We start from the raw sequence: 24,815 nt of genomic DNA on the forward strand, positions 1-24,815 counted from the left end.
TATTTATATATTTATTTATCTAGTCGCCGGACGCTGGTTCGCCGGATACCGGTGCCGCCACATCATCGGCTCTATCGCCGGTCCGATTTTGGTTGGCCAAAACCCTTTACGAGTAGCTAGCCCACCTCCACTCTTAGTTCAAGTTACCTTGAACTCTCTATGCTCCACACATAGACACAAAGATAATATCTTTTGCTCCACCTTATATATGATGAGAGCCGTATTTGTCGTGCCTATGTGGGATATCTCACAATTTTCTCTTTTCCTTTCACAAACTTTATACCCTCATATCTTGACATTTAGTTGTCTGTTTCTCGTGTAATAAAGTGCATTCGAAACCTCCATCATTTTGTACTTAGATATTAAATTTATTTAAAATGTTATCTTCACAATTATTGTATTATGTGATTCATACTCGATTTCGTACGTTTTATGGGATTTTCACACTATTGCCGAAAATCTTCACGACAACATTACTACAAATTTGTATGTGTATGTGAATGTATCTATGTGTACGGGACACACAATTCACATCCCACCATTATCTATTATTTAGGTTCAAGTTTAGTCTCCAACAAAATGTTTGGTATCTCAATCATGGCATTTGTGCGCACACTGACGATGTTTCCCACATTGTGAGGCATGGGATGGCCATGGTTATAAACGAGAAAGGGGAGCAAACAATCAAATCATCTTTGCGCTTGGGGCAATGACGTAGTTAGTGAGGGCTTCCCGAGACGCGTTAATTGCTGGTTGAAAACTATTTCGAACCCCCCTCCTTGGCTCTTGAAAGAGAGCCTTGGAGAATTTTTGGAAAGGCCCCCTACCTCTTTGGAGGGGTGGGCCTAGAAAACACCGTAACACAAACATTGAAAAAAGAATTAGTTGCCTTGTTTTGATGAACATAAGTTTCGTCCTTGTTTGGTCTTTCATGCCAGTTATTTTGTGTTTGTCTTCTCACCTCTAGCAATAAGCATGCTCATGCATGCTATACGACTTTCATAGCTATGCCATTATTGAGATTAGCATGCTTTCGACATAGTCATGGTTCCAATGTGTCCTAAGAACTCCTTTATTCAAGCAATCATGTCGAAATGATAATGTCTAACAAAATAGTATCTATGATTTCTAAAATTCTTGACATCCAAACTATCGCTGTTTAGGTTTTACACTAAGTCGAGAATTCCTTGAGGGTATGCATGATATGTGTTGTCGTTATGAGCATTAATTTTTCATCACGGCATGTGATGGTGAGAGATTTTATATCCCTGAACAATGGTGTTGTTTTATTTTTAATTAAATTTTTAAATAATTAAATTTTTATTACAAAACTCCATAATTGGCCTACTCCGTCGGACGTGCCGGTCCGTATCTCAAGGATGATTCTCCCCGGTAGCCACTTGTTGGCATTTGCCAAAACAATTTAGCTTCAGGGCTTAGCATTCGTTCTTTAGGTTTTCCGGCTCACGCAGATTCTTCCTTAGCGTAGTCTTTTGTGTTGTCTCGATTCTTCATTCATTCGGCGAATGGATTTGATAGTGGTGGCCTTATGTAGGATTTGAGTGTGAACCCATTCACCCATTTCGGTACCTCGTCTCTAGCTAATGTCCCCAACTGATATGTACCGTTCAATTCGTGATTATCCAAATGAATACGGTCTAGTCCACGGAAACGTTAATTTCCTCGGCATTAACCCTATTTGGGTATGGAATACTAACACTACTATTTCAATTCTGAACAATTTCTCCTTACCCTTGAGATGCCGATCCACAAATGCGTTTCACTGATAGTGGGTCTCATGTAGCTAGCATATGGTTTTTAATAATTCTTCCTCTGGCTCCAACAATTTGTCTAGTCGGCACTGTTTGCACTTGTTCTTTGGCAATCTATCCGTATCTCATTGACGATTTTCAATAAAATATTCTGAAGTGTTTTATTTTCCACTAGTCTGTTCGCCTATGGATAGTAGGAAGTGTTCTTCTCGTGTATGATGGCATAATATACCCTCAGGCCTTCTACAACTTGGTTAATAAAACGACAATCAAGCATTTGAACCGTAAGCAAAGGTTTTCATACACGAACTTTGGTGTGGAAAGTGCCATGTTATCCCAGAGTGCCCTTGCCTCTACCCACTTCGTACAATTATATGTAAGACAATTTTATACGTGTTCCCTGTTCTGGTCGCTGCTTGTTTGAACGGCCCGACGAAGTCTATTCCCAACTTCTGGAATGGCTCTAGTGGTAGGATCGGATGATGCAATATCCTTGCATGTGTTGTTTGTTGACCCATCCACTAGCATAGATCACACTCGCAATAGTGGTTTACGACGTCCTTCTGCGTCGTTGGCCAGCAAAGGCCGCTTTGTCAAACCTTCTGAGCTGTGACATTCCCTGCGTAGTGTTGACTGGCTACTCTAGAATGTGCTTACCTTAGTACTGCCAACTTCTTGTCACTCCAAACGCACCGCCTCCAAATGCGTTCTGCGCCTCTGTGGTATAATATGTCTTTGATCAAGCAGAAGTTCCGTCTTTTCACCGCCAACTATTTCTCTACATCTAAAATATTGTTTTGTTTAGGTTTTACAGTTCGAGAATTCCCTTATGGTATGTGATATGTGTAAGCATAATATCCTCTGAATTTGGAATGTTTATAACCTCAGTTGTTGTAAATATTCCTGATGGACTCCGATTCACTTAAATCAACAATATAACACGGTACTACAAATTTGTATGTGTATGTGAATGTATCTATGTGTATGGGACACAACTCACATCCCACCATTATCTATTATTTAGGTTCAGGTTTAGTCTCCAACATAATTGGCCTACTATGTTGGAGGTGCTAGTCCGTATCTCGAGGATGATTCTCCCCGGTCACCACATGTTGGCATTTGCCAAACCGGTTTTGCTGAAGCTCTTAGTGTTCGTCCTATAGGTTTTCTGGCTCGCGCCGATTATTCCTTAGTGTAGTCATTTGTGTTGTCCCTACTCTCCTTTCGTTTGACGAATGTATTCGATAGTGGGGGGCCTATGTAGGGTTTGAGTGTGAACCCATTCACCCATTTCGGTACCTCGTCTGTAGCTAATGTGCCCAACTAATATGTACTGTTAAATTTATCGATTATCCAAATGAATACGGTCTAATCCACCGAAACCTTAATTTCCTTGGCATTAAAGTGACCTGGGTATGGAATACTAACACAACTTTGTCGATTCCGAATAATTTCTCGTTACCCTTGCGATGCCGATTGACAAATGGCTTTCGTTGGTAGTGGCTCTCGTGTATCTGCCATATAGTTTTTAAATAGTCTTCCTCTAGTTCCAACAATTTCTTCAGTCGGCACTGTTTGAACTTCTTCTTGCGTAGTTGCACGGAGATCTATACCCGGAGACTCTAGATTTGAAACTCTATGAGCATTACTACCTCCAATTCGAATGCCATCCGGAATGGGGTTGACTGGATGTTTGTCTTATAAGTGGTCCGGTTTGCCTACAACGCGCTTTGTAGCTTCGAATTCCAACTTGTCTGGTTCTTATTGGTTATTTTGTTTAAAATATTTTGAATTGTTTTATTTGCGACTAATCCATTCGCCTATCTATAGTATGAAGTCTTCTTCTCGTGTATGATGGCATACTATAGCCTTTGACCTTCCACAACTTGGTTAATAAAATGTTCGCCTTGATTGTTGATGAGCTCAATCAAGCATTTGAACTGGCACCAAATGTTTTCATACAAGAACTTTGCTATGGAAACTGCCATGTTATCCCAAAGTGCTTTCGCCTCTACCTAGTTCGTACATTAATAGGTAGCGATAGTTATATACTTCTTCCCTGTTCTGGCCGCTCCTAGTTTGTACAACCTGACGAAGTCTATTCCCCACTTCTGGAATGGCTCTAATGGTAGGATCGGTTGATTCAAAATCCTTGCTTGGGTTGTCTGTTGACCCATCCACTAACATAGATCACACTCTCGACAGTGCTTTACCGTGTCCTTCTGCATCGTTGGCCACCAAAGGCCGCGTTGCCAAACCTTCTGGGCAGTGTCATTCCCTGCGTAGTGTCAACCGACTACTTCGGAATGTGCTTCCCTTATTACTACCGACTTCTTGTCACTCCAAATGCACCGCCTCCAAATGCCTTCTGCTTCTTTGTGGTATAGTATGCCGTTGATCAAGCAGAAGTTCCGACTTTTCACCGCCAACTGCTTCTCGACATCCAAAATATTGTTTTGTTTAGGTTTTACAGTTTGAGAATCCCTGACGGTATGTGATATGTCTAATCATGACATCCTTTGAATTTGGAATGTTTATAACATCAGTTGTTGTAAATATTCCTGATGGACTCCGATTCACTTAAATGAGCAATATAACACGTTACTACAGGTTTGTATGTGTATGTATATGTTTATGTATCTATGTGTACAACACACAAAATTCACATCCCACCCATATCTATTATTTAGGTTTAGGTTTTGTCTCCAACAAAACGTTTGGTATTTTAATCATGCCATTAGTGCGCACACTGACAACGTGTCCCACATCGTGAGGCATGGGATGGCCATGGCTATAAAAGAGAAAGGGGAGCATATGGGCAAATCATCTTTGCGCTTGGGGCAATGACGTAGTTAGTGAAGGCTTCCTGAGACGCGTCAATTGCTGGTTGAAAACTATTTCCAACCCCCGTCCTTGGCTCTTGAAATAGAGCCTTGGAGAATTTTTGGAAAGGCCCCCCAGTTCTTTGGAGGGGTGGGCCTAGAAGAAAATGTAACACAAACATTGAAAAAAGAATTAGTTGCCTTGTTTTGATGAACATAAATTCCGTCCTTGTTAGGTCTTTCACGTAAGTTGTTTTGTGTTCGTCTTCTCACCTCTAGCAATAACCACGTTTATGCATTCTATACGATTTTCATAGCTATGCCATAATTGAGATTAGCCTGCTTTCGACATAGTTATGGTTCCAATTTGTCCCAAGAACTCCTTCATTCAAGAAATCACGTCGAAATGATAAAGACTAATAAGATAGGATCTATGATTTCTAAAATTCTCGAAATCCAAACTATCGCGGTTTAGGTTTTACACTAAGTCAAGAATTCCTTGAGGGTATGCATGTCAAGTGTGAACATTAAGGAGAATAGCTACGTTCTTATCAAGGGAGGCTTGACTTATGTTGAGACTTTGACAGTGTGGCTTTGAGTCTTTGTTAGCTAACCACATGCATTCATCGCAAAACCCAAGGTAAGACTCGTATCAACCATTAATGGTAAGGGATATAAAGGAGGTACAGGTCCATCTCACGTCGTTGTTAAGGGGTGGTCAGGTGGTTTGGTACCCCCTCTTTCCTTTCATTGATCTATGTTGAGAATCAACCTTAACATAGCACAACGTGTGAACACACCTTTTGAGAATCCATGATTACTCAAAGGTCAAGAGTCACACCACTACTCTCTACACATTAACTATGTGTCATAGAATCATATTCTATGACACATAACTAATGAGTTACATATTCCCCATGACTATGAGTCTTCACATTCCCCAAGAGAGAGAGCGGTTGTTGTAGTTAATTAATGAAGAGAGAGGGTGACTATATATAAAGCACCCTCCTCACACTTTATACTAAGTCGGTTGTGACTCCTTGTAATGCTACAATTTTGTATCTCCATTCCACTTGTGAAATATACACCTTCTTCTTAAGTATTTTATTTCTCTTGCTTATTTATCTTGTGTTCTCTTCTCTCCTCTATTTTTCTCTCTCTCTTTGTCACAGACACATAACACACATATCTATTCCGCCGCACAAGAATCACCATCGATTCTTTACATAGTATTAGAGTGATTTGGTAGCTCGATCTAGCCCACTCGCCTCTTCGTGATCGTGTGTTGTGCTCTACGCTAATGTTCAAGAACAACCAGCTCATCGTTATCGTAGTACCACTACATAGCTCGTAGCGCACTTATGCAGCTGACCGAACCCAAGTGGTACCGGTCGGTATACTATGCGAGCTAGAAACTGTCACAAGCGGAACAAAATTACTTCACAACGGAAAGAGAGGCCTTAGGGATGATTTTTAGTGTGACGAAGTTCCGGCACTATTTGTTGGGCCGTAAATTTTCATTTCACGTAGACCATTCCACACTTTTATACTTGGTCTCTAAGGCATCCCTCACAGGTAAGCTGGCCTGGTGGACATTGCTACTACAGGAATTCGAGTTCGAAATTTATCATCGACCGAGTATACAACACGCGGTTGCCGACTATTTGAGCCGGTTAGAAACCGGCGAGACCGGTGACGGCGTACCAGATGAATTTCCCGATGCCGAACTGTTTAAAATTACAACAGAAACCACAACAGATAGTACAGTTCCGGACGAGGACAAATGGTTAACGAACATGCATTAGTTCTTAAGCATAGGACTACCTCCAGAAGAGATGAACAAAGACGAACGAAAACGATTGGCGGTCCAAAGCCGGCATTTTTGTTTATTACAGGACACCCTATACCACAAGGGAACCAATGGAATATGGCGGAGAGCGATGAAAAGGACACCATATTACGGGAAGCACATTGCGGAGTCGCCGGAGGACACTATGCCGATGAAGCTACAACAAAAAAGATATGGCGCAATGTGCTATGGTGGCCAACGACACTGAAAGGTTCGGTCTGATATACAAAGGAATGTGATTTGTGTAAACGAATGGGCCAACCGACAGAACAGGCGCGGATGCCTCACCAACCAGTACTACCCTTGGAACCATTAAAAAATGGGGGTTGGACTTTGTCGGACCGTTCAAGCTGCCAGCCATGCCAACCGGCAACAGATACGTCATTGTCACTACGGATTATTGCACCAAGTGGGTAGAGGCCAAGGCTTTGCGAGACAATACCACGACATCAATGACAAAGTTCCTTTACGGGTACATCTGGTGCCGTTACGAATGTCCCATCGAATTAATTAGCAACTAGGGTGGACACTTCCTCGGTCAAGTACTGGAGAGCCTAACAACGTTCTACGCAGTAGTACACAAGAACAACACTCTGTACTACTCGTAGGCCAATGGACTAGCCGAGTCCACCAACAAGACACTACAGAACATCCTCCAGAAGATCGTCAACGAGAACTAGACCGATTGGGACACGAAGTTGCATAGTGCATTATGGGCTTACCGGATGACGTATAAAACGAGCATCAGGACGACACCATTCTGGTTAGCGTTCGGACTAAAAGCAGTGATGCCGATTGAATTTCAAGTACCGAGCTTACGGATACAGGTCCGGGAGTGACTGAGTGAAAAGGAATCAGAGAAAATCCGATTGGCAGCACTATGTGAGTTGGAAGAGCATCGGATAACGAGTATCATGTAGTTGGAACTGGAGCAGCGGTGTCGGGAAAACACGACGAGGATACATGAACTTTGAGGCAGGACCTCGGGGCCTCCGACCGGAAGATATCAGATTCGTATGATTATATTAAACAATTAATACAAAATGATAAAGATTCACAAATTTCATTAATAAAGGGAAAGAAAGATTACAATTAATCCCAAGATTGGGATTACAAAAATTTGCTAATGGAGATGACTAGAGTAATAGATTAGAAGAAATTAAATATGGATTTAATTAGAATATTAGGGTTTTTAGCTTCAATTCGAAAATTAGGGTTTTTGAGTTATATGGCTTTGATTAGGAAATTAGGGTTTATGACTTCCGTAAGGAAATTTAGGGTTCTTGGCTTCGATAAGATAAGAGAGCTCCGAAAGAAAAGGAAAACAATTAAGATAATATGGAGAGTATGTCCCAGTGTAGGAAAAAAAATGGAATATATATGGAGTTCTCCCTTGATCATAGCCTTTCCACTTTTTGTTGCATGGCCTCTACTTTTAGTTGCTTAGCTTTTTCTTTTAGTTGCATGGCTTTTTCGTTTAGTTGCATGTGACCGTCCACATGACCTTTACTTTTTGCATGCACTCCAACTTTAGTTGCTTGCGTCCACATGGCCTTTACTTTAGTTCTCTTCACTTTACTTTAGTTTGTTGCATGATCCAATCTTCCGTCCGTCCGCGTCCAACCTCGTCCGGTAGCCGGTTCCGCCCGATCGCCGAATCCCTCGCCGGCCGGTTCCATTTTGGTTGCCAGTTGCGGTTGCAGTTTTGGTTACCAGTTGGTTTCCAGTTTTGCTTGCTTGCCGGACAGTTCCGGTTCCAGTTTTGCTTGCCGGTTCCGGGTTTGCTTACCGGCCGGTTTCCGGTTTTTATTGCCGACCGGTTCCGGTTTGCTTGCCGGTTCCAGTTCCGGTTTTGCTTGCCGGCCGGTTCCGATGTCAGTTTGCTTGCCGGTTCCGGTTTTGCTTACTGGCCGGTTTCCGGTTTGCATACCGGCCATATTCGGGATTTGCTTACCGGACCGATTTCCAGATTTGCTTGCCGGTTCTAGTTCTGGTTTTGCTTACCGGCCAGTTTCCAGTTTTAGGGAATTTGGCCAATCATCCATTAAGACAAAGTGGCCAAAGTGCTCTTAGCACAAATGAAAAATGAGGGAGCTCAAGGTGCTTATATAGCCAGGGCCTTAACTTTCCTATCTATGTGGGATAGTTCTAATTTCCCTATCTTCTCAAACTTTATTTTCACATAACTTGATATGTATTTCTCCATTTTGTATATAGTAAAAACGTTGTCGAGGTATTCCTCGCGGATGCGTGGAATGAGGCGGGACCTCGGGGGTCCTGTACCGAAGAGTAAGAGAGAAAGAGAAGAGACCCACTACGTGCGAGCGTAGATTCACAGGGACACGGCCCTTCGACGCAGAGACGTGAGTGGGACAGCGACACAGAAAGACACGAAAATATGTATGTATTGACAAGACAAACAACAAGAACACGAAGACAACAAACACGAAGCGGGTTACAACCGAATAGGCCGGCGAACAGATGCCGATACCTGTTCGTAAACGCACAGAAAGACAGGAACAAGTTGGAGGTGCTGCCGGAAGCACTCGGGCATTCCTCAGAGCAGCGCGAGTCTCCCGAAACCTGCACAGAAGGAAGCTATGGAGTCTGCGAACCAGAGAGAGAGAGAGAGCGAGAAGCCTTCGCGCCCAATCCGACAGCACTTCGTCCTCGACTCTCTGCGATCCCCTTACTCTCCTCGTCTCCCTCCTTTTATAGGCAAGGAAGGAGCCGTTTCCCCTTTACTCCCTACCTACCGAATCTACCCAGGATCTCTTATGTACAACTTAAGGCGCACGTGCATGAAGAGTCGGTTTCTACGCTTCGGTACACCGATTCCGCTTGTGGACGGTTTTCTTCACGACATCCGCCCCCATTTAACCGCGCATCCACCGGCATGCGCCAAATTGTGTTGGGACGGAGAAAACCGGTCCAGCCTTCATTCCCCGCCCGTCGGTTCTTCCTCGGTTTCGGATCGCTCGTCGTCGCGGTCCAAGTCAACCTGATCCGGCTCGTCGTCGTGACGCTTCTTAAACGTCTTGATACGCTTCCCAGCTACCGGTATCATCATTCTCGTACCGTCGAGTTCCGCTAGATGGTACGTCCCGTTGTCGTTGGCGCTTTGTACCACGTAAGGCCCGAACCACCTTCTTGCGAACTTCCGTGTCGCTCGGTGCTGGTTGTCGAGGCCGCTGTCGTAGACTAGCACCCAGTCGCCTTCCTCGATCTTCTTCGGTCGGAGCCGGTGTGTTCGGTCGAACCGGGCTTTGTTCCTCATCCTTGCTTCCCGAAGCTTTTCCGCAGCCTGCTCCACGTCCTCCGGTCTCCGCTCGAGCTGTCGTATGCGCGCCGTCAGCTGTTCCTCCCGGCTCATCTCGTCTCTCCAGTCCACGGTTGCCCATGAGGAGACCGTACGTTCGATCGGCATGATCGGCTTCTGCCCAAACATGAGCTCTGCCGGCATGAATCCGGTTACCGAACTGTGCGTAGTCCGGTCAGCCCACAACACGTAAGGCAGTAGCCGTGGCCAGTTCCCGACCCGACCTCCGCATGCCCGAACTAACGCCTTGACGATCGGTCCGTGTCCGCGCTCCACCTTTCCATTCGCCTCCGGATTGTACGCAGTGGTAAGCGAGAGCTTGACTCCTAGCCGGTTGAATAGCTCCTCAGCCTCTTCGGCGTCCAACTCCCCGCGATCGGCCACGATCTTCCCGACGCACCCGTACCGGCATATTACGTCCTCGAGCAGGAACCGACATACGGCCGCAATCGTTTTGTTTTGAAGGGCCCGGCCTTCCACCTGGTTCGTTAGATCTTCCCGAGCCAGGACCAGATACCGCATCTGTCCTACTCCTATCGGCATCGTTACCAGGTCTACCATCCATTTGAAGTGGATGGTCGGAGGGTATGTAGGGTGAAGTTCGTCCCGGTGTCGAACTATGGAGTGCATCTGATAGCTCCCGCAAGTTGTCACGAATTGATGCACGTCCCGGTACAGTCCCGGCCACCAGTACTTCCCCTTTATCTTCTCGAACGTGGCCCAGGTTCCACGGTGTCCGGCCCAAGGGCTGTCGTGGTAGGCCGTCAGCAGCTCCTCCTGTTCTTCCTTCATCGCCACCACCCGGAGCGGAGCGCCGTCCCTCTTCTTCGGGTGCTTCCATAAGTATCCGTCCCGGAGAAAGAATCGGTAAGCTTTCTTCCGGATCCGGGTGGCCTCGTCCTTCGTCCATGACGCATCCGGCGTCATTGTCCTCAAGAATCCACCGATCTGGAGCCACTCGCCGTCGTACTTGCTCTCGTCGAAGTTGTTAAGTGCCGGAGTGCTCGTCCCATCGGTCGTCACGTACGCCGCCTCGAAGAAGTCCACGCCGACTTCTTCGTCCTCCGAAACCATGCCGCCCTCGTCATCAAACCTCGCCCTCGAAAGCATGTCGGCCATGGCGTTGTCCTTTCCGGAAATGTGTCGTATCTCCGGGTCCAGGGACTTGATGTACGCTATCCACCTGAGCATCGCCAGGTCCGGTGTCGCGCATCCGGAAACCATGCCAAGAATCGGCAGGCAATCCGTCTCGATAATCACTCCTGTCCCGATCAGGTAGTCTTTGTCCGCCTTTACCGCCGAAACGATACCCTAGAGTTCGCGTTTAACCTGGGCGTACCCTCGCTGTCGCTCACTGAGGACCTTAGCGCCGAATCGGATCGGGAACCGGGTGCCGTCCTCGTCTTCTTGGTTGACGACCCATCCGATCCCGGTCGGGCTCGTATCCACCGTTATGTATACCGGGGTACCTTTCTCGTAGACAGCCTTCCGGAGCGCCGGTGCTGCCGTAAGGGCTTCCTTCAGCTTCTGGACCGACCCTGTGTGCTCGTCTCGCCACTCGAACTTTCGCCCTTTCTTCAGCAACCCGTATAGCGGCTCCGCAACGTGGGTGTAATGCGGGATCCATATGTGGTAGAACGCGCATGCCCCCAGGAACCTCCGAACTTCCGTAACTGAGCTACAGTCGGTCTTCATCGCGGAGATGGCTTCTACCTTTGCCGGAGACGGCTTCCGACCATAAGGTCCACATAGGTGTCCGACCACCAGGATTTCCGATTGCCCGAAGGCCGATTTCTCCCCGGAGAAGGTGAGCCTCGCATCCTCCAGCCTCTGTAGCACCTTCTCGCAGTCGTCGATGTGTGTCGCTACGAATCGCTGGCATCCGTCCGGCCCGACTGTCTCGTCCTTCTCCTCCACCAGGCACCCTTTGATAGGGATGTCGTCTAGAAACAACATGGTGATGTCCGGGATGCAATCCCTCAGTACCTTGTTCATTGCATTCACCATGTGGGCCACCGAGTTGGTCCCTCCCTGTGGCAGGGTACACATTCGCACTAGGCCGAGGGGAGTTCGCATCGTCATAATGTCTCTGCTCTCCACAGCTAGCTGGAACTGGTCGTACCCTGAGTACAGATCACCGACCGAGTAAATCGACCTTCCGGCAAAGGCCTCCGCGAACTCGTCTATGGTCGGTCCGATCCCTGCGTTTCGAATGGTCACTCTGTTGACCGGCTGCAGGTCTTGAATGAAGCGCAACGTTCCGTTTTTCTTCGGTACGGTAAACCATCGGTTCGAGTATGGGGCACTCGACGGTTCGAGAATGCCCATATCTACTTTCTGCCTCAATAGCTCCATCAACTTCGGGATGTGAGCTCTCGGTACCGGAATCGGCTTGAGATTCCACGGCACATGCGGTACCGTGAATATCACCATCGGCTCCACGATCGTCGGGTCTACGCACCCGATCTCTTCCGGTGAGAATGCGAAGGCTTTCCCGTGCCTTCCGAGCATCCTCCGAAACCGGTTTTCCTCCGCCGGCAGTAGGAACCCGCCCCCACCGATTTTGAGCTCCCGGAGCGTCCCGTCGGTGAAGGTGTGTCCTATGCCGGCCGGATCTCGTAAACTGGGGTCCGACGCAACCCCTCTGATCCGGGACTCGCTGCCCTCCGGTAAGGGTGCCGCAACTGGCCTTACCTTCCGGTCCACAGTCTTGTACTTTGTGCTAACTCGGGCTGTCCGATCTGACCCGAGCCCCCGACTGAAGTTCGCGATGACTTCGTACATCTCTTCGGAACATACCGGTATCGTCCGGTCTTCGTTAAGGTCTTCTCTGGCAACCTTCCTCAGCATCCCTAAGGTGTCGTCGAAGGAGACCGCCTCCACGGCTCCGTTGATTTCCTCGTCTGGGCCGAGAACTCCGCACGCTCGAAGTCGCTCTTCCGCCCTTGTCTTTTCTCGGCCAATGATGCCGACCATCATACACCCTCCGTTGTCGGAGAAGCAAACCCTCCTGCCTATCGTACAATCGTGGGGTCTTTCCCGAGTGTCCGGACTGTCTCGGCCCCACGCCTTGGCAGCCCTCTCTAAAAATCCTCCCGGTTCTCGCCACCGAGGGACTCGCGGTTTCTCTCGTGGTTCGGCCGCATCGTCAAAAATTGCACTGAATGGCGCCCGTCCTGGCTTTTGACCCTCGCGTAGGCCGAACCGTTGTCCAGCACCTTGGTCTCCATTCTCGCCGCCGTGATGTATGGTTCCCCTAATATGACCGGATGCGAGGACGTCTCCTGTACGAAGAAGTGTTGGTCAATCTCGACGTCGCCGATCTTTACTCGCACATTCGGGCAGGCCCCGTGCAGTTCCTCGATGGCGCGCGTCGCCGCCCGTATCTTCCACCCGTGCCTGGTGTTGATCGGCCACTTTCCCTTCTTATAGAAGTCCATGGACATTAGGTTTATTTCCGAACCGTGGTCCACCAACGCCACCACCGGTTCCTGAACACCTCCGATTTTTACCGGGGTCTCCGTGGTCGCTCGGGCCCAGTGTGGCCTCGAATAGTGGCTCTCCGCCCACTCATCTTCCAGCGCCGAGTCGTCGATGTGCGTCGTCCGCACCTCCACCGGTTTTTCCGGTTCCGTCTCCATCGACAGTCTCTTCCGTTTCACCAAGACTACAATGGAGTCGTGGAACTCCTTCTTGGCGATCCCTAGCACCTCCCGTAATGACAGCTCCACTTTGCTGTCGAGGATCCGTTCTTCTAGGACCTTTCGTAGATCCGTAGCCCTTTCTATTTCTGTCCCCAGTCGGTACCCGCCCTTCCTGGGGTTATCTTGCGGGCCGGACCCGCCGGCATCGTTCCGTCGTTGCCTGAATCGGGTCTCGTACCGTTGTGAGGGCCCGGCCGCTCCAGCTTTCCCCACTCGCTTGTCTTCTACCAGAGCCTCGTAGTTTCGGCAAGCGGCTTCTACGAAGCCCGTCTTCTCCTCGACCGGATCGCTCCACCCGGTTATTTCCCGAACCCGTCTCTCAGCGCGGTCCGTTTCATCTTTCCTCATCCGCGCGCCGGCGAGGCCTTCCAGCATTGCCGACCAGAAACCGTCTTTACTCTCCTTTCGGGCCTCGCTGCCCCCGACCTGAATACCGGCTGACGCCGAGTAGTGGATGGCCTCCACGTGTCGGGCCGCTGCCTCTTCCATCAGTCTCTTCATACCTCCTCGCCCGTCGTTTCGGCTCAGGGCCCTCCTGGTGTCGCCAGCGTGCACCCGGCCTTCCCACAGGTACACCACCCGGTTTCTCAACGCCTCTGCGAAATCGCCGCAGTCCTTCCGAATGTGGCCGACCTCGTCACACCACATGCACCTGTTCCCCGCTGCCGGCCGTCGGTCACGAGCCGGTTCGCCGCCTTCCCTTCGAGTCTGGGCGATCTGGAGATCCTTTATCGCCCGCGTCAACTCCTCTAGCGCTGCTCCTCCGGACGAGCCATTGACCATGCTGGTCGAAGCCGAACCGGTTTCGAGCCATTCTCGGGTTCCTTCCCTTCGCACTTGCGGCGCCGGTTCAAGCCTCCTTGCTGTAACAGAGCCCGCACTGGCCGCCCCGTTGTCAGCCCATTCTCGCCGTTTGTCGAAACGGCCACAGACTCTCTTAACCGCAGCCCAGTCGGTCGTCAACCCGTCTTCAGTTTCCAGCAAGGAGCCGACTTGATCCCGGTCCCTCTCGTCCACCGACTTGACGAACAGTAGGACCCGGCTCGTATCCAGGATAGTTCGGTCAAGCGCCGAAAGGCGCGCAAAGCGTTCTTCGAACTCCCGGAGGAGTGCCAACGCGTTTCTTCCTTTGCCGGGGGACTCCACCCATTCCATGAAGTCCCGTTTCGAAAGCCGGAGCGCGTCGTCCAGCCCATATTTCTCTAGGAGTCGGCCTTCGAACTCCTCCCAGGTACGGCTCTCCGCCCGTACCTCGAGCACCTCCGCATGGATGCTCGGCATCGCCACTCGAGGGAACCCGGCAAGACGCCTCTCTTCCGGAATGTCCCGCATCAGCATTTCCGCCCCGTAGGACGCCAAATACCTCGTAGCATCCTTTCCGCTGAAACGGCCGATCGTACCGACGACCGCCTCAATGGCTCTGTCGAGGGCACTGATGCCCTCGCGTGTGCTCAGTATCCGATCCACGGCCGAAGCCATGGCCTCTACAAGATCCGACCCCTTCATCTTCTGCTCTTCTGCCGCCTCTTTCACGTCGGGTTCACCAAATATGTCGAGGTATTCCTCGCGGATGCGTGGAATGAGGCGGGACCTCGGGGGTCCTGTACCGAAGAGTAAGAGAGAAAGAGAAGAGACCCACTACGTGCGAGCGTAGATTCACAGGGACACGGCCCTTCGACGTAGAGACGCGAGTGGGACAGCGACACAGAAAGACACGAAAATATGTATGTATTGACAAGACAAACAACAAGAACACGAAGACAACAAACACGAAGCGGGTTACAGGGTGAAAGCATGCGAGTGGAAACAATTAGCTATGTCCTTGACATAGCTAATTAGCTATGCAAAAAGCTACCATTGATAAATAGTCATTTTAGTAAAAAGCCATCATTAATAAATTAAGTATGCAAAAAACTACCATTGAAAATACTAGAGTGTTTTAATTACATATGTAAATGAGTGCCATAAATGTGCAACATAAATTGATGTGTGCACCATAAATGTGTACCATAAATTATATATCGAATTCCTAGGTCCATTATGCATGATCCTTTGCCACATCACGTAGGCCATCTCTAGTTGAGTACTGTGGGTTAGTTGCTACCACTGTTGCTAAACCCTATCGAGTCCACCTGCCGCCACTCTACACTGAGGGGCTGCTACTGTGCGTTCCAAGCATCATCAAAGAGCTGCTCAATCTGACGGGGTTCTCTTCTCTGTGACACTCTACACTCAGGGGCCACTATTGTGCATTCCAAGCATCATCAAAGAGCTGTTCAATCTGACGGGGTTCTCTTCTCTTTGCCACTCTACACTCAGGGGCCATTACTGTGCGTTCCAAGCATCATCAAAGAGCTGTTCAATCTGAGGGGGTTCTCTTCTCTGTGCCACTCTACACTCAGGGGCCATTACTGTGCGTTCCAAGCATCATCAAAGAGCTGTTCAATCTGAGGGGGTTCTCTTCTCTGTGCCACTCTACACTCAGGGGCCGCTGCTGTGCGTTCCAAGCATCATCAAAGAGCTGTTCAATCTGACGGGGTTCTCTTCTCTTTGCCACTCTACACTCAGGGGTTGCTACTGTGCGTTCCAAGCATAATCAAAGAGCTATTCAATTTGACGGGGTTCTCTTCTCTTTTCCACTCTCACTCAGGGGCCGCTACTGTGCATTTCAAGCATCATTGGTAACTGTTCAATCTGACGGGGTTCTCTTCTCTTTTCCACTCTCACTCAGGGGCCGCTACTGTGCGTTTCAAGCATCATTGGTAACTGTTCAATCTGACGGGGTTCTCTTCTCTATGCCACTCTATTCTCAAGTGCCTTCTATGTGCGTTTCAAGCATCATCGGTAACTGTTCAATCTGACGGGGTTCTCTCCTCCATTGCCATCATTCTATACTCAGTTGCCACTACTGTCCAGTCCCGGATTGCTTCCACATTTCGATTTGACGGAGTTCACTCATCCAACGGCAACATTCTACACTCAGTTGTTGCCATTGGTCGGTCTTGGATCGCCTCCTCAACTGTTGGATCCAACAGAGTGAAATCCTCTACTGTTCGGTCTTGGATTGCAATAACTTTTCTGTCTATTGATTATCTTGTGTATTGTTGTGTCTAATCTTGTGTATTGTGTGGAATATTTTTGTGTATTGTTGTTGCCCATAGCCATCTTTAATACTTGTTTTTTTTTCTGGAAATTTAGGGTTTTAACATGTCTAGCCAAATGGAAGGGGAAGAAGGGTGTTTAGAATTACCCCTCAATGATCATAAGGATAGGGATGATGTTATCAGGACACAACAAGCCATACGAAACTATTGGGCAGAAAAAAAAAAGAAACATCGTCAATTGTTGAAGGATACGAAAGCCACACTCAGTAAAGGTAAGGATAGTTTAGCTGAGAATGTAAGTAATGCGACTACCATCATAGAGAGAAAGGTTGTAGACTATTTCAATGTTCAAACCAAGCACATCAGCAATGAAGAAAAGAAGGTAGTACTTTATGGAATATGTAATGATCCATCGATAAAGGACTTAGTTGATTGTGATGGTCTTAATGCAAACATATCATCTATTTTAGTAAATAATCTTCGTAATAGTTTCGTATCCATGAGCAGGTCAGAAGATGATCTTGTCTTAAAAAGGTCTAGTCTAATGATGTTACTTAATAGTGATGTTGACGATATAAACATCAGTGAGCTATCTAAGGTAATTGGTGTTAGTAGAAAAACAGTGTACAATACAATGAACCGTATAATTTCCTCGGGTGAAGGAACTAGTCTACTAAAGCTAACTACAAGATGTAAGCCAATGACACCCATAACATTTGAAATCAAGGATGTAATCACAATGTTTTGGACTAATGAGAGTAGGGTTTCACCCAATAAAAAGGATTTATGCAGGAAACGTGTTGGAAGAAATCAATACGAGGAGCATCCCATTCATCTTCTTGATGTACCTCAGGTATTTACATTTATCTCAACATGGTAATTAGCTGTACTGCTAGCTAGTTAGCTATCATGGTAGCTAGTTAGCTATTTCGTTATTACCAGCTAATTAGCTACTAGGAAAGCTAATTAGCTACCATGATAGCTAATTAGCTACTATGATAGCTACTACATAGGTAACTGGCTACTCTCAATAGCTACTACCATGATAGCTAATTAGTTAGGATAGCTAATTAGTCACCATTATAGCTAATTAGCTACTAGACCAGCTAATTAGCTACCGTGATAGCTAATTAGTTACTAGGACAGCTAATTAGCCACCGTGATAGCTAATTAGCTACCATGATAGCTAATTAGCTACTATACCAGCTAATTAGCTACCATGATAGCTAATTAGCTACTATACCAGCTAATTAGCTACCATGATAGCTATTTAGTTACTAGGAAAGCTAATCAGCCACCATTATAGCTAATTAGCTACTAGACCAGCTAATTAGCTACCACGATAGCTAATTAGCTACTAGACCAGCTAATTAGCTACCATGATAGCTAATAAGTTACTAGGAAAGCTAATTAGCCACCATGATAGCTAATTAGCTAGTAGACAAGCTAATTAGCCACCATGATAGCTAATTAGCTACTAGGACAACTAATTAGCTACTAGGACAGCTAATTAGCTACCATGATAGCTAATTAGCTACTACGACAGCTAATTAGCTACCATGATAGCTAATTAGCTACTAGAATAGCTAATTAGCTACTAGAATAGCTAATTAGCTACCATGATAGCTAATTAGCTACTACGACAGCTAATTAGCTACCATGATAGCTAATTAGCTACTACGACAGCTAATTAGCTACCATGATAGCTAATTAGTTACTAGAATAGCTAATTAGCTACTAGAATAGCTAATTAGCTACCACGACAGCTAATTAGCTACTACGACAGCTAATTAGCTACCATGATAGCTAATTAGCTACTAGGACAACCAATTAGCTACTAGGACAGCTAATTAGCTACCATGATAGCTAATTAGCTACTACGACAGCTAATTGGCTACTAGAATAGCTAATTAGCTACCATGATAGCTAATTAGCTACTACGACAGCTAATTAACTACCATGATAGCTAATTAGCTACTAGGACAACTAATTAGCTACCATGATAGCTAATTAGCTACTAGAATAGCTAACTAGCTACTAGAATAGCTAACTAGCTACTAGAATAGCTAATTAGCTACTAGGATAGTTAGCTAGTTACGAGAATAACTAATTCCCCTTTATTACGCAGGTCGATTTATTTATTAGGTTCAAACGAATGCATCCAACTATCAAAGTTCAACTACGAACATTCGAGTCTCTTAAGCCACACTTTGTGAGACGCTTAAAGGATCGATACACATGTTGTTGCATTTACCATGTACAGATGGGTTTTCTGAAGGACTCTGTTAATCTACTACGTCACCATAGCGCATCCCTAACTAATACAGTTTGCACATGTGGGTGCCAAATCTGTCGATCAAGCCCGCAAGAGGAGTGTAAATCATCTGAGCACGTTATCTCTTCCATGAGTTATTTATTAGATTCAATATTGTGTCCGAGAGAATCTGATGCTATCTTCCATATTCATAAATGTGTCATGGGTTTATGTCAAGATTGTGGCCCTACTAGATTTAGGTGGTGTCCAAATGAATTGAGTAGTGAAATATTGATCTCTGTGAAGTTATTTGAGTCAGTGAACACCAATTTCGAAGGAAAGGTGTGTAAAAGAAAGGATCTAGTTCGGAAGATGCTTAAACCAAGGGATTTGGTGTCTCTGTTTGTAGTATCTCTAGGAAAGTTCATTAAACACAACTTCATTTATTCATGGCAGGCCCATCAGTTTAAGACTTGCATATCTGATTTCCCAAATGATGTAGTAGTCTCAGTAGTAGATTTCGCAGAGAATTATACTTTCAAGCAGCAGAATGAAATTCAATCTATGCATTGGTGTTCAGTTCAGGTAACCATTTTTGTGCACATAACATATTTTCGAGTTTCAGGTGATGTTAAAAAAGTAATTCATTTCTTTATTTCCGATGATAAGAAGCATGATACCTTGTTCGTCCAACACTGTTTTAAGTTACATTGGCAGTGGTTATTAGCTCAACGTTTGGAGCTTACTCAACATTGGGTCTGGTCTGACGGAGCTGCGTCACAATTCAAGGCTCGACGTCCATTTTATTTTGTGGGGAGGTATCCTGCTATAACAGGTTTGGAGATGAGATGGAATTTTTTTGGGTCTGGCCATGGTAAAGGTGAACATGATGGTGCAGGGGCTGTTATAAAGCGGGCACTTACCCATGAACAACTAAAGACAGATGGTGTGCACATGAATTGTGCATCGCATGTAGTTGAATTTTTAAGAACAAATATGTCGACGAGTGCCACAGGTGTTTATTCCTCGCAAGTTCGAGATATCAAACGTGAATTTTGGGAAGTGAAGATAGATGAAGTAAATAGGGAGAAGACCTGGGAGTGCCAAGGAATTCCCGAATTGCGATCTCTACATGCTGTTCGCGGTTATTCCAGGTTGGATGGTCATTGTATTGCGGTTAGAGAATTGACTTGTTTTTGCTTCCATTGTGTGCAGGGAAATTGGAGATATTGTCTAAACAAAGCATACATTCAGAATTGGGAGTATCACACTCTGAATGATAAGGAAGCAGTTGATGGAGAAACAGGGCAGAATGCTGACTTCACATATGAGGGACTTGGAGATACTTTGAGTGATGTCTTGAACGTTGGGGATAACTTCGCTGTAAATGCTGAAGAAGGCAATTCAGAGGGTGCTGATTTCTATATATTAAAGTGCACGGTTAGTAAACAGTGTGCAAGGCAGAATATTGTAGATGCATGGGGAAATTTTGTATCTGCCGGGACATTCTACATCGAAGGCATTTTTTATGCAAAACTAGATGACTACGAATATGTGTACAGGCTGTTAGAAGACAAACCAGCGGCGTATATGTACTCTCATTTGGTCAGATGCATCAACGTCCCAATGTCAGAATACAATAGCTGCTCCGGTTTATACACTGTTGGTGCTAATGTGTATGAATGTATTTACAATAGTATGCCATGGAATTTGTAGCTACAAGTAGCACTTACCATGTTCTCTTGTAAAACAAACATGTATTTCGCGAAAACAGATCAATAAATTCGTTTGGAATCAATTTCTTGTATACAGTCTGCTTTCTGTGCTTCTTTCTCAATAAAATCATGTCTTTTTTGTTAAGTTTTAAGTTATAAGTTATAGCGAAATAGTCATCAGTAGCTAATTAGCTGTACAAATGCAGCTAATTAGCTGTACAAATGTATTTACAATAGTATGCCATGGAATTTGTAGCTACAAGTAGCACTTACCATGTTCTCTTGTAAAACAAACATGTATTTCGCGAAAACAGATCAATAAATTCGTTTGGAATCAATTTCTTGTATACAGTCTGCTTTCTGTGCTTCTTTCTCAATAAAATCATGTCTTTTTTGTTAAGTTTTAAGTTATAAGTTATAGCGAAATAGTCATCAGTAGCTAATTAGCTGTACAAATGCAGCTAATTAGCTGTACAAATGCAGCTAATTAGCTGTACAAATGCAGCTAATTAGCTGTCAATAGCTAAATAGTCATCAATAGAATGAAATCAACAATCTGCAACATATTCCTCAAATTACACAGTAGATAAGTACAGTGGGAACAAGTAATTAAATTCTTCATTGAATAATGTCATCTCTTTACATATTTATAAATTACCATTGGCAATGTCTACAAATCTCCTATAAACAGCTAAGCTCTTGCTAGTCAGTGGAACGAGTCTACATATATTATCCGCATATTGAGCTCGGTATGGAGTCCACAACCATGCACCTAGTTGGCAGCTCACTGTTTGCACCAGGTACTGTTCAGGCATTTCCTCGGGTAGAATGAGACAGCATCTCCGAATATTGAAGTAGTGTCGGAAATGTTCTGTATCCAAAATCAATGTATTGTCAGCATTATATTCAGGCCAAGTAGCCCAAAAATCAGAAAGCCTCTTGAATCTTGCAGCTTCCATCTGCTCACAATTTTCTCGTGCCCATTGACCTTTAAAACGACTTCGCCATTTTGGGAAGAATCTTGCCAAACACTTCCACACATCTGATTTTGGTTTTTCACTCCAAATAAACAAATCGAAGTGCTCCGCAGCCCACTCTAGAAACTGATTTGCGTCCCTCCTTGGCTGCATATATCTCACACTCATCAAGACTTTATCCAGCTCCAAGATCAAGGCTCTTCGCTCGACTTCTAGTGGTTTAGGTTTCCATTCCTGAAACTGAGCCGCTGTTACACCATTTTCTGGTAGGATACGATCAATCTCAATCAGCTCAGGTTCGGCTGACACAACTGGTGTCCTTTTCCTCTTTAAACCCCTAGTCGACTGTGTTGGGCCTAGCTTCACATTCTGGTGCTCTTGTTTTGTCGACTTAGTTATCAATCCTTGGATTACCTCAGTGCATGTAGCTACTGTTCTGCTCGATATCAATCCACTGGTATCACATGCTGCATCTACCTGCAACACCAAGTCATCCGTGCTACATGCTGCATCTACCTGCAACACCAAGTCATCCGTGCTACATGCTGCATCTACCTGCAACACCAAGTCATCCGTGCTACATGCTTGATCAACTTGTGTGACCAGATCACTTGTGTCAGTTGCTACATCTACTTTCAAGATGGGGCCCTTTAAACATGCCGCAACATCAACAGTATCCACACTGCCATTGGCCTTACGAGCAATAGAATCAAACCCTTTAGACTCTGCAACATCAGAAAACACCAACATATTCACACTCACAAAGTAACTACTAGTCTCACAAAACAATATCCTGAACATCAAAGAGTTTCAGTCATAGAACAACACTCTTCAAATTATCTTGGAAAAACATCATAGAGTTCCATTACATAATGTGGATCAAGCAACAACCAATCTGAGGTTTTACTTGTCCAACAGGATAGTAAAACTTCATAAAACCCTAGCAAAATCCCTAAGCTAACAATCATATCCAACTAAACAGTATTTCGCTCCACTACGTCTGGGCCCCTTGACCGAGTAACTGGTCTTGTTCCCGATCGTGGCCCCTTCTTCAACCTTTTTCTGGTTGGTTCCCCATTTAGCCTTGCTTCTAGGACCCAATGCGCAAGTGTGTCCTCCTCCGACAACCTTCCCATCGCCTCAGCAGCTAATTGCACATCAGCCGTTTCTTGAACTAGCTTTTCAAGTACAGAGGGATCTGTTTGGACATTTTCAGTAGTTGGGCTCGGTGGGGTGGAATCAAGGTCTTGAGACTCGAAGAAATGTTGCATCAAGTGTTCATAAACACTGTTGTTGTGAACCTCAGTTTTACATGTTGTTTCCACTATTTCATGGCATTTCACATCGTTGCCTAATTCAGTACACTGTTCCAAAAGAATAGGGTGCAGCTGATCTGAAGGAGATGTGATAGCAGGACTCTTACTTTCAGCCACATTGGCAGTAGTATCCTCATCTGTTGCAGCATCATCAGCACCAGACACATCATGTGCCGTCCTTAATCCACAAGATTCTACAATAACATGACAGTTATTTAGGATAGCTAATTAGCTACTTTACTAAACTATGGTAGAAGCTAGGATAGCTAATTAGCTAGTGTGAAAGTGTTTTTAGAATTCAAGGTATTGAAGTCTACAAAAATATAAGGTATGGAGCATTCACACCCGAAGGCCAAGAACACGAGCTAAGGTTTCAAGTATAAGTCAAACAAAAAGCAAGTCACGTGGAGAAAAGTAAAAGAAGAAAAAAGCAGACCACCAAAACGCAGTCAGAAACAAATGCTCATAACTCTCTCGTTTGACACCCCAATATCACGTGTAAATATGGGTTAGAAAGCTTATGACGAGAGCTATCCGTAGCTTTTTAAAACTCTAAATTTGGAGCATGGATGAGGGAGATATGACGATTAGAAGATCGTTGTGTCATAGCTAAGAATAGGAGATGGAAAAGCTCTAAAAAAAGCGTGGAAAAGAAAGCAAGCGAAACTTATCTACTAGAGGAGAACTTCATATAAAGCAAGAAGAGTGAGGTGGTGAAAGAGGGTTGTTTTCTTGTGGTGTTTTTCTTACCTATTCATGTAGTGTGTTTTTCTAGTGATCAATTGATCCTTGTAGGCTTGAGTTTATGTATCTTCTTTCTCTTGTTTCTATGATCATCACTCCTTATTAATATATCTTTGTAGATTTGGGTTTCTATATCTTCCTTCTCTCTCTTTTCTATCATCATCTCTCTTTTCATTTTGGCGCTCCAGGGAGGGTCGATCCTTTCCGTATAACGGGAGGAACGGTTGTCCACTAATTGATGGTTGGATCTACCGATTCATCATCAAACTAATGGCAAGATATGGAGTTCGCGATGCGACAGATCTACGAAGAGAACTTTTCCAATTGCGTATGGTTTCACCAATGTGCTACCTTGAGTATGAGAAGACGTTTTTGGATATATGGTCCACTTGGATTGGACTTGTTGGAGGCGTTGAAGATGTATACTTCAAGATGGAAAGATTCAAAGCAGGGCTAGATCCATATTTTCAATATGAAGTGCATATGAAGTACCCAAGGTCTTTCCATGATTTGCTTCGAGTATGTCAAAGTTATGATCAACAATTGAAGAAGTTGTTATTCGGTGAAGCATATGGAGTATCGGCGTCATATACCATAAATCCAAGCTATAATAATTATGGATCGGTCATGAGCCAACAACCAGCCTACTTGCAATGTCCGATTCAACAGGTTCCCTCATATCATTATTCTAATTTTTGGAGTTATAATGATGTCTATGAAGGTGATTCCAGAGACAATGAAGAAGAGGTGATGAATGTGGAGTTCCCCCATCTAGTTCATGAGGACAACCATGATATAAAGAATGATGATGTGAAAGACGAATCTAATGAGATTGTTATGAGAAGCGATGTTATGGATGGTGATGCTAATGTACATCATGTTGAGGGCATTATTGATACAACAAGCGATATGGTGGTTGATGATGAATATGTGCAAGATGAAATGGAAGATATGACAAAAGAAGTTGTTGATGGTGAAGTACCCACAACGAAGTTGCAAGATGAAGAAGGTAACCTAGAAGTGATAGCTGGAGATTGGCTTTTGGAGATCAATGCGTGTAAGGAAGCATTGATAAGTGCCAAGATGCAGTGTATGAAGGTGTTTGTGCAAGATTTGTGTTTTGGATTTGCATTGAGTAGCAACAAAGTTATGTGGGCATCAACTCTTCAACAACAATTTGATCAAGAGCAAAGAGAATTACTTGTAATGCATGATTGGAGTATCATTAACTTATCACCA

General features: G+C 45.3%; 2 non-coding genes across 2 annotated transcripts; both read left to right on the forward strand.

The window, feature by feature from the left end:
* The first annotated feature begins 691 nt into the window (after nucleotides 1–691).
* LOC147854061 (U4 spliceosomal RNA) lies at nucleotides 692–846 on the forward strand. Its single transcript, XR_015531235.1, has one exon. It is a non-coding gene; the product is annotated as a U4 spliceosomal RNA (small nuclear RNA).
* A 3,751-nt stretch (nucleotides 847–4,597) lies between these two features.
* LOC147854062 (U4 spliceosomal RNA) lies at nucleotides 4,598–4,752 on the forward strand. Its single transcript, XR_015531236.1, has one exon. It is a non-coding gene; the product is annotated as a U4 spliceosomal RNA (small nuclear RNA).
* Nucleotides 4,753–24,815: the final 20,063 nt, after the last annotated feature.

Source organism: Azolla caroliniana, unplaced genomic scaffold (assembly GCF_043228905.1).
Source record: "Azolla caroliniana isolate FFs.n. ecotype wild unplaced genomic scaffold, voAzoCaro1.0.p SCAF_16, whole genome shotgun sequence".
In the NCBI taxonomy this organism is placed as follows: domain Eukaryota; kingdom Viridiplantae; phylum Streptophyta; class Polypodiopsida; order Salviniales; family Salviniaceae; genus Azolla; species Azolla caroliniana.